The sequence below is a fragment of the Ceratotherium simum genome, chromosome 3 (assembly GCF_057802395.1).
Source record: "Ceratotherium simum simum isolate JZ-2026a chromosome 3, ASM5780239v1, whole genome shotgun sequence".
Lineage (NCBI taxonomy): Eukaryota > Metazoa > Chordata > Mammalia > Perissodactyla > Rhinocerotidae > Ceratotherium > Ceratotherium simum.
The window spans coordinates 10,702,992-10,712,056 of NC_141902.1; positions in this window are offsets into that span (position 1 = coordinate 10,702,992).

Genomic DNA, 9,065 nt, shown 5'->3' on the forward strand with positions numbered 1-9,065 from the left:
AACTTTAGAGATAGTTTTGCAGTCATTACAATTATAAAAATCTCGAGAACAACTGCAAAGGGAAAAGACACCTCACAAGTATGTATTTATTACCACCCAATATTAATTTTTACCACCAGCATCTTGTGTCAGAACTCCTAAGACTACCAGGAAAAATGAAGAAACTATGATTGAGAAATAGGCATTCCCACTTCATCCAAAATTGCCATTTGCATGAAGGTGACTTTGTATAAATTATATTCATCTTTGTTCAGAATCCTTGACTGTATATCACAATGAAATATTAAGTTGTGTACTCAGAGAATGCCTACTTATGAAGGATATTATCTTGGGTTGATTTCAGTGATGAATTTAGAGTTACTCTCTCTCTCTCTCTGTGACAGTCTATATTGTACAGGACAGCTTCATCTACAAAATGCCTCATTATTAAAGTGACCCTGAAACAATAAAAGATGGACATGTAGTGCATGAAAAGCCCTGTTTGGAATGCTTTTATTTATGTGCCATTTATCCAAAGGGATTAGCTATTCTGTAGATTAGTGCCATGCCATCATTACTGCCCTGTATGGATAAGACTTTCACAGTGATTTTCCATTTTCATTGATCTTTTGAATTAAATTGATTTTTAGTCTACAAGAGGACAAAACAATTTCCCAAGGGAATCATTTTAATCCTGAGGGGTGTTCTTCATAACCACACTCTCAGATCCCAGGCTTTATGCTCCTTTGACATCAGGAGCACATTGATTTAAAGTTTGAGAAACACTGCATGGGAGAATCCTTAGGCAGAATGCAGTACAGAATTTACTTAAGGGAACAGAATGTTTAGGGGAATTTGTAAGAATAGGCTTAAATGCAAGAAAACAGGCAGACAAAATATTTTATGATTTTAGACAAACCAATATAAATATTTTCCCAGCCCTCCAAATCTCTCTCACCCAGCTATTGAAGTTTAAAATTCCTTCCACACAAGAGAACAATGCCTTTCAACCCATAGTTAGCAATAATGCTTAAAGTGTACATAAATTTGAGAATGATATCATATTATATTCTCAACAAATATACAAGCAATTGAAACTAAATCTTTTCCTGAAAGCGAGTTTTAATTGAGGAAAAAAGCAAGCAAGTTCTGGGCGTGTAAAGTGAAGGAGAAATAGGAAGGGAATCCATGCAACGGGAAAAAGAGTCCAGAAAATTCAAGCTAGAAGTATCAAAATAAGCTTCACCTACTTCCAAATTTTCCCTAGAGTTGCATTGACTGGCTGACTTGCCTTTCCTGATCCAGACTCTGAATTTTTCCCTTCTAGACCTTCAACTTGCTGTCTTGCAAGAAGACTAAGCTATTCCGGCTGGCCGTATACATGGTCACCACCAGCTGCAATCCAAACCAAACTTAATGCTATTTTGGTGGAAAGAGGTTTTAAGTTGTGGGTATGAGTTTTACTGGAGTCCATCACTAAGAGAGACTTCTCATTGTATATACTAGTTAAAAAAGGGTAAATAGAATATTGAAGTGTCAGGTAACGGTATCATACGCAGAGCTCTCTGAAAAAGAGACGGTATAGGAAACATATGACAACAACTTAATGCAAAAGGACTAAGCTAAGTCCACCAATGATAGTGAGACACATTTAGTTTCAGTATAAGAAAGAATTTCCTAAATATTGGAGCTGTCCAAATGAAGAGGGCTGCCCTCTGAGGTGATGAACTCCTTGGTATTTAAATGTTCGCTTAAGGGTAATGTAGAAAGGATGCCTGATTAGGAGATGTGGAAGGAGTTTGTACAACAACTAAAACTAAATTTAATTTTCTATAGACAACGTCTCCTCTGACACCATAAAGAGAGTCTGGGAGACATTAATATAATAACCCAGTTTACAATAGGCAAGACAAGGAAGCAACCTAAGCATCCATCGATGGATGAATGGATAAAGAAAATGTGGTATATATACAATGGAAAGTTATTCAGCCATATAAAAAAGGAAATCTTGCCATTTATGACAACATGGATAGACCTTGAGGGCATCATGCTAAGTGAAATAAGTCAGACAGACAAAGACAAATACCATATGATCTCACTTTTATGTGGAATCTAAAAAAAAAAATGAATTCATATATACAGAGGACAGATTGGTGGTTACCACAGGCAGGTGGTTACCATTTGCTCTTCACCATAGAGCAAAATGGGTGAAGTGGGTCAAAAGGTACAAACTTCCAGCGATAAAATAAGTCAGTCATGGAGATATAATGTACAGCATAGTCACTATAGTTAATAATACTGTATTGTATATTTAAAGGTTGCTAAGAGAGTAGATCTTAAAAGTTCTCTTCACAAGAAGGAAAAATTTGTAACTATGTGTGATGATGGATATTAATTAGACTTATTGTGGTGATCATTTCACAATATATACAAATATCAAATTATTATGCTGTACACCTGAAACTATTATATGTAAATTATATCTCAATAAAAAAAGATATATAACTATATACATACAATAACCCAGAAAATGAGTTATTTAGAAAATCACTATAAAAATGAAAAAAAATTAAATGTTACCAATAAATCTGGAGGCCAGAAAGAACATGAACAAAGACAAGACATGACTGGTAGTATTAAGGCATGGCAGGTAAATAGAACATACAGGGATAAAATAATCAGGTGGGATTAAGAAAAAGCTAGAAAGGGTAAATTGATGCTACTTGACCAGGGCTGAGGGCATTTGGAATAAAGACATAAGGGATATGCAAATCAAGAGAATGAGAAATCAGCCTGAAATGGAGTTTCCCAAAATCGGGGGCAGGGGGGCTAATATGTGCTTTGTTTGGGTAGGGGGGAGTTCTATGGTCAAATATGTGTGGAAATACTGAGTTAAACACCATTAAACAGATTCTCATAGAGCTTCCCTATTCATCACAACTGTAAGTCTCCAAGAGAGGGGGATAATATGCAGTGTCCCCATTAAATCAGTTTTTTTACAGAAATCTTTGAGAACTAGTATTCTGAAGAATACACAATGAAAAAGAAATACTGGACTTTGGTGTCTGGACACAGTATCTGGTGGTTAGTAAAAGTTTGGACTTAAAACAAGGGCTTGTACTCAGAACCTAGTCCTAATGAACCTAGCTAACTCAAAGACTAGAAACAAGAGGTTTCAGCCAATTTGGGGAGAAAAAAGGGTAAGGCTAATCTCAAAAACTTTCCTCACGTTCTAAGCCCTGTTTTAGTGTGTGACTCAGCCTGTAAACTACTTTGCCCTGTAGTGAGAGCCCTACACTGCACCAGATTCTGTATTCTAAATTGCTGGGCAAGAAAATAAAATTTAGACAGTTTCTTTAGAAGTAAGATAAGGAACATGAGTTGGGAATACGTCAGATGGTCTAGTGTCACTATTTAAAGAAAATCATCATCACAGTTACCATGTTTCAACTACAACTAGGTGCCAGGCAATTTAATCCTCACCCCACAGTTCCCACTTTAAAGGTGAGGACATTGGAGATCAGACAACATAAATAACGCTTCCAAGATCGCTTTGCTAGTGAGCTACAGAGCTAAAATTCAAACAGAGCTGCCTAACTGCAAAGCCTGCACTCTTCACAACTACTGGATGGTGCTGCTATTCAGTGATGCAGGAAGCATTAGAGAACCAGCAATTGGAGTGGGAGATGAGAAGAATGATTTTACATACAGCTTTGTTACATTACATATACCATATGTCCGGAGTCTCCTTAAAACCCCATCTCTTCCCATGGTACTCAGACTCCATCATATATGTTATAAGGCCCTCAATTTCAAGACCAAAGTGATCTAGTCCCTGCCTACCTTACCAACTTTATCTCTTGCCCTTCTCTTTCTCACTCATAGTGCTCCAGCCACAATGGTTCTGACATTTTCTAGATCATGCTATGCTCTTCCTTGCCTCGGGGCCTTTGTACTTGCTGTTCTCAGTGCCTGGAACAGTTTCCTCCCCCATCTTTCACATCTTATCCCTCCAGTCTCAGTTTAAATGACACTTCTTCAAAGAGTTCTTCTTTGTCCACTTCATCCAAAGTAGCTCTCCTCCCTCTCCTACCCCTCTCCTCTCCTACCACACACCACCATTATTATCACAGCAGTATATTTGTCTCATACTTACCACAAGCTGTAAGTATTTTCTTAACTTACTTTTTTATTTTCCTCCTGCTTCACTAAGCTGTAATCTCTATGAAAGCAGGAGACCTGTCTTGTTTACCCAGACTGGCTTAAGGCTTAGTTCCTAGTGGCTACTCAGTAAATACCAGTTGGAAAAAATGAATGTCCAGTAGGTTTGATTCATTGAGGTCTGAAGAACAGAAGAGAAATCTGAGCTTGTTTATATATTTGGGAGTAATGGGTTTAACGGTGATATGTAAAGCTATGTATATGGATGGGTTTGTCCATGGAGTATATACAGAGTGACAAGAGGAGAGAGCCTAAGCCAGAGCCTTGCCATGGTAACCATCATCCAAGGTGGTCCACAGTGATTCTCACTTTTGAGTTTCTAGCTCTTGGATGGTCTTCTCCCAAACAGAATAGGACTTACCTGTGTGACTAATAAGAGAGTTTGACTTACAAGGCAAGGTCATAGAAGACATTGTGGCTTCTTCCTTGCTCTCTCTTGAAGAGAATCAAATGCCATGTTTAAGAACATTAAAGTAGCCCTATGGAGAGATCGTCATGGCAAGGAACTGATGTCTCCTAATAATAGCCAGCACCAACTTGCCAGCACCTGAGTGAACCAGAGGAAGCAGATCCCCCAGCCCCAGTCAAGCTTTCAGATGATTGCAGCCCTAGCTGACATCTTGTCTAAAATCTCATGAGAGACCCAAGCCAGAAACATCCAACTAAGCCACTCCTAAACTTCTGATCCATAGAAACTGAATAAGATAATATATATTTGTTGTTTTAAACACTAAGTCTTGGGATAATCTGTTACACAGCAATATGTAACTAATACACTTGAGGAAAAACAATATATTCTTAATTAAAATTTGTCCAATAAAAGAATATTGCAAATTCATTTTATGAGTTTTATAAAATGTCATGCCACAGTTCATCTCTTCAGGCATTTTCTTAGAATAAACTTTTCATCACATATATCCAGGCTTGCATTCTTGAAAAGAACAATTCCTTATTTAAACAACGACAAAAAGGGAAATTTAGCAAAATCAAAAACCAGGCAGCCAATATTTATCAGACAGATGGACAAAAGAAGTACAATATATTAAATAACAATCTTTTAATGTAGAGCATGTAAGACTACAAAAACTGTTGTAAAAATAGGAAAGTATTTTATGCAATTCCATGACCAAAATTTTACATTTCAAGTGACTAGTCTGGGTTACTTCTCAGTAAAAAAAAAACAACCACCTTTGTTGGGTGTCTGCTAAGTGTCAGGCTCTGAACTATGGGCTTTACATATGTTACCTCTTTTAACAACCCTATGAGGTAAATTTTATTGGCTCAATTTTCATTTGCTCATCAGAGCTTCTTCATTTCAGCTTCTAGGTCCTTTTTTGTTTGTGGTTTTAAATTTAGACTGGAGAATTGTCATCAGTTGGAGAGCATCAGGTACAGACCAGGTGAACTTTACTTTCAGTCCTTCTTAGGAATGAACTACTCCCTACAAAGGGAAGAATATTCCAATAATGAAGAGAGGCATCCTTTTTGGGCCCAATAAACATTTGGATTTTCAAATGGAACAGCTACAGTTTTAGAGTCATGAGTAATATCATCTTAGAGCTGAAGGACCTGAAAGAATATTTATCCCAGCCCTCGCAGTTTACAGATGAGGAAATGGGATTCATTAGCGCAGGATAATCTGTCAAAGCCCGTGGTGAATTAGTAGCTCATGCAGAACTACAAACAGCAAAGCTGCCTCTATTAGAGCTGCAACTGTGCCTGGCACTTAGTAGACACTCAGTAAATTAGATTAGACTGTGATGCATCATCCTAGAACAAGTATAATTCCACCAATATTTACTGAGAGCTGGGAGTCTCCCCCATACATGTGTTGTGTTCACTTTCTTCCTTTGCAAGCCAGTAGCATCACGGGTTGAGATACGAAGTAGCACCCGGCTTTTGCTGCACTAAACAGAAGGGAGCTGGAAACATTGACATTTCCTGAGAGCATGTTCCAGTTATCTGTTGTGTAAAAAACCACCTCAAATTTCAGTGGCCTAAAAGCAAGAATAACCATTTATTTTGTTTACAAATCTGTAACTTGCACAGGGATCAACAGAGATAGCTAATCTGTGCTCCACACAGAGGATGGCTTTCAGGATGGCTCACTCATGGCTGGCAAGTAGGAGCTGGCTATAATCTGGAAGCGCAGCTAGAGCTGTGCACTGGATGCTCCACGAGGGCTGCTGCTGTGGCTGCAGAGGCTTTCTCATGGCATGGTGGCAGGGTTCCAAGAGCAAGCATCAGGAAGGAAGGAAGTGGAAGACAGGAAGTGGAAGCTGCCAGCTTCTTAAAGCCTGGGCCAGGGATCAGCACAGTGTGACTTTCAGTGTATATATTGGTTGAGCAGTCACAGAGCCCTGATTCAAAGAAAGGGGACAAAGATCCCCTCTCCTAATGAAGGAGTATCAGAAAATTGTTTGGCCATGTTTTAAAGCCATTAGAGAGGGTATCTTTTCACTGCAAATATGATTCCATTTTGCTTATATGGCAAAGAATTGAGTGTTATTGGAGATGAGTCATAGATAGTAAAATTATAATCTATTCAAAGGTATTAATCCCTCCACAATATACTAATCAGCCCAGGCACACGACAGACCTACTAGTAATGCTCCATCTTTGCCTCCATTTATTCTCCCACATAAAGGGAATAAGAAGCTCTCATGGGAAATGGGAAGGCTTATTTATAGCTATAAAAGCAGAGTGTATTTATAATTGCCTTAATAAATGCCTATTAATAGTGAGTTATCTATAAGATGTACTACACAGGTGAAAGGTATAATCATTACGTGCTTAAATAATTTTGCAACATGAAGCCTTTGCAGGTTCCTTGGACAATTGTGCAGGCCCAAATTGCAGAAGCCTCCAACTAATTAATTTTGCTAAACATGCAGTTAAATATCAAATCCTATTTTTTTTTTTTAAAGATTTTATTTATTTTATTTTTTTCCCCCCAAAGCCCCAGTAGATAGTTGTATGTCATAGCTGCACATCCTTCTAGTTGCTGTATGTGGGACTCGGCCTCAGGATGGACGGAGAAGCGGTGCCTCGATGCGCACCCGGGATCCGAACCCGGGCCACCAGCATCGCAGCGCACGCACTTAACCACCAAGCCACAGGGCCGGCCCTCAAATCCTATTTTTAAAAAGGATACTTATTATACAATCATCTTAAGTACTTGATTAAATAGCAAGAAGAAAGATTTAGGGGTTTTTAGTTTTTACAAAAACAATACTTGATAGATACCACAGAATTTCAGAACTTCTTTGCAAGAAAATGATGTTTGCACAATATAAGTCAGTCTACCAACATATTCAAATCAGTCAGATCTCCCAGCAATAGTCCTATTCAGGAACTGAATTGTATCCAGGGGTAGACTCTAATAATATTTAGAAACAGCAGAATTAAATTGCCTTCTTGCTATAACAAACAGGAAATTTTCAAGTTTAGCTAAGGTGGTGTGAGTGAAAATCTTAAAACTAGTTCTGCTTGTGAAGAGGAGCCAGTCAGCCTCTGCTTTAGTCCACAGGCAGAGTAACCAACTGGGATTTTCCCACAGGACTCTTAGGATTTAGGTAAAATGACTTTCTATTAGGCAATTGAGACTACAGAAAGCAATAACTTCCTCAACTCAGCCACTCAAGGAAATATTGGTTAAATAAGATGAGATTTGTGCTTGCTAAAAATGGGGACTGCAGCTGGGAGGTTGGTTTCTCAGGGACCAGGGGAGAGAGAGTTCTATTATCCAGTTCAGCATTCTTACTGCAAGAAAATAAAATGAGTCTAAAACAAGAGTCACACCCAGCCAGCCAGTGGGCCTTGCTTGTGCATGTGTATCTTATGCTCACGCAGTGACTTAAAAGGCAATGTTAGTTTCAATATCATTCACTCCACTCATTTCCATTTGTTGCACACAGCTCCCACAGAATTTTAAGTTTGTGGTCTAGAGAACTGCCTGCATTAATATAAACTTATTTTCAAAGACTTCTCAAAGAGTACATGTAGTGTAAACCCTTTTTAAGCCAGCTGAAAGATGACACCATGTGCCCTAAATCAGAAGCTGTGTGAGAGAGACTCCAAGTGCATGATGAATACGGACCGCAGAAGCATGGCCTCTACCGTACAATAAGACAATAGTCTCTGCGCTGGACCTTTCCCTAGCCCACTAGCATCTTCTCTGGCTTGTTTCTTGCCATCCTTTACTCACTACAGATTAGGAGATGTTGGTGAAATGCTGAGAATGGCCCTTAAGAAATGGAAAGCAAGGGAGCTGGCCTGGTGGCTTAGCAGTTAAGTTCACACACTCCACTTCGGCGGCCCGGGGTTCGCAGGTTCGGATCCTGGGCGCAGACTGATGCACTGCTTGGCAAGCCATGCTGTGGCGGCCTCCCATACAAAGTGGAGGAAGATGGGCATGGATGTTAGCCCAGGGCTAATCTTCCTCAGCAAAAAGAGGAGGATTGGCAACGGATGTTAGCTCAGGGCTAATCTTCCTCAGACACACAAAAAAAGAAATGGAAAGCAAGAAGTTAAAACCCAAAAATGGCTACAGACTCCAAATTATAAATACATATACAAAAGTGTTTATGTAACTTTGTCTTTGGGCAAAGACAAAAGGGAGGGGGCATTCTTAACACAGACAGCAGATAACCACTATAAATATGAAACTGAGCCCAAATGATCTCAGTTACCCAGAACGTTACAGCAAAATTGGCCTGGGCTTCCAACAGCCTGCTATGTAATTATGACTATCTACAACTGACCAAAATAGAAAGCCATGCTCACAGTTTGAGTTACTGAGGTTATATAAAACATTTCCCTTCATTTGCTAATGTCGAAATATTCTGACACTTGTTAAATAATAA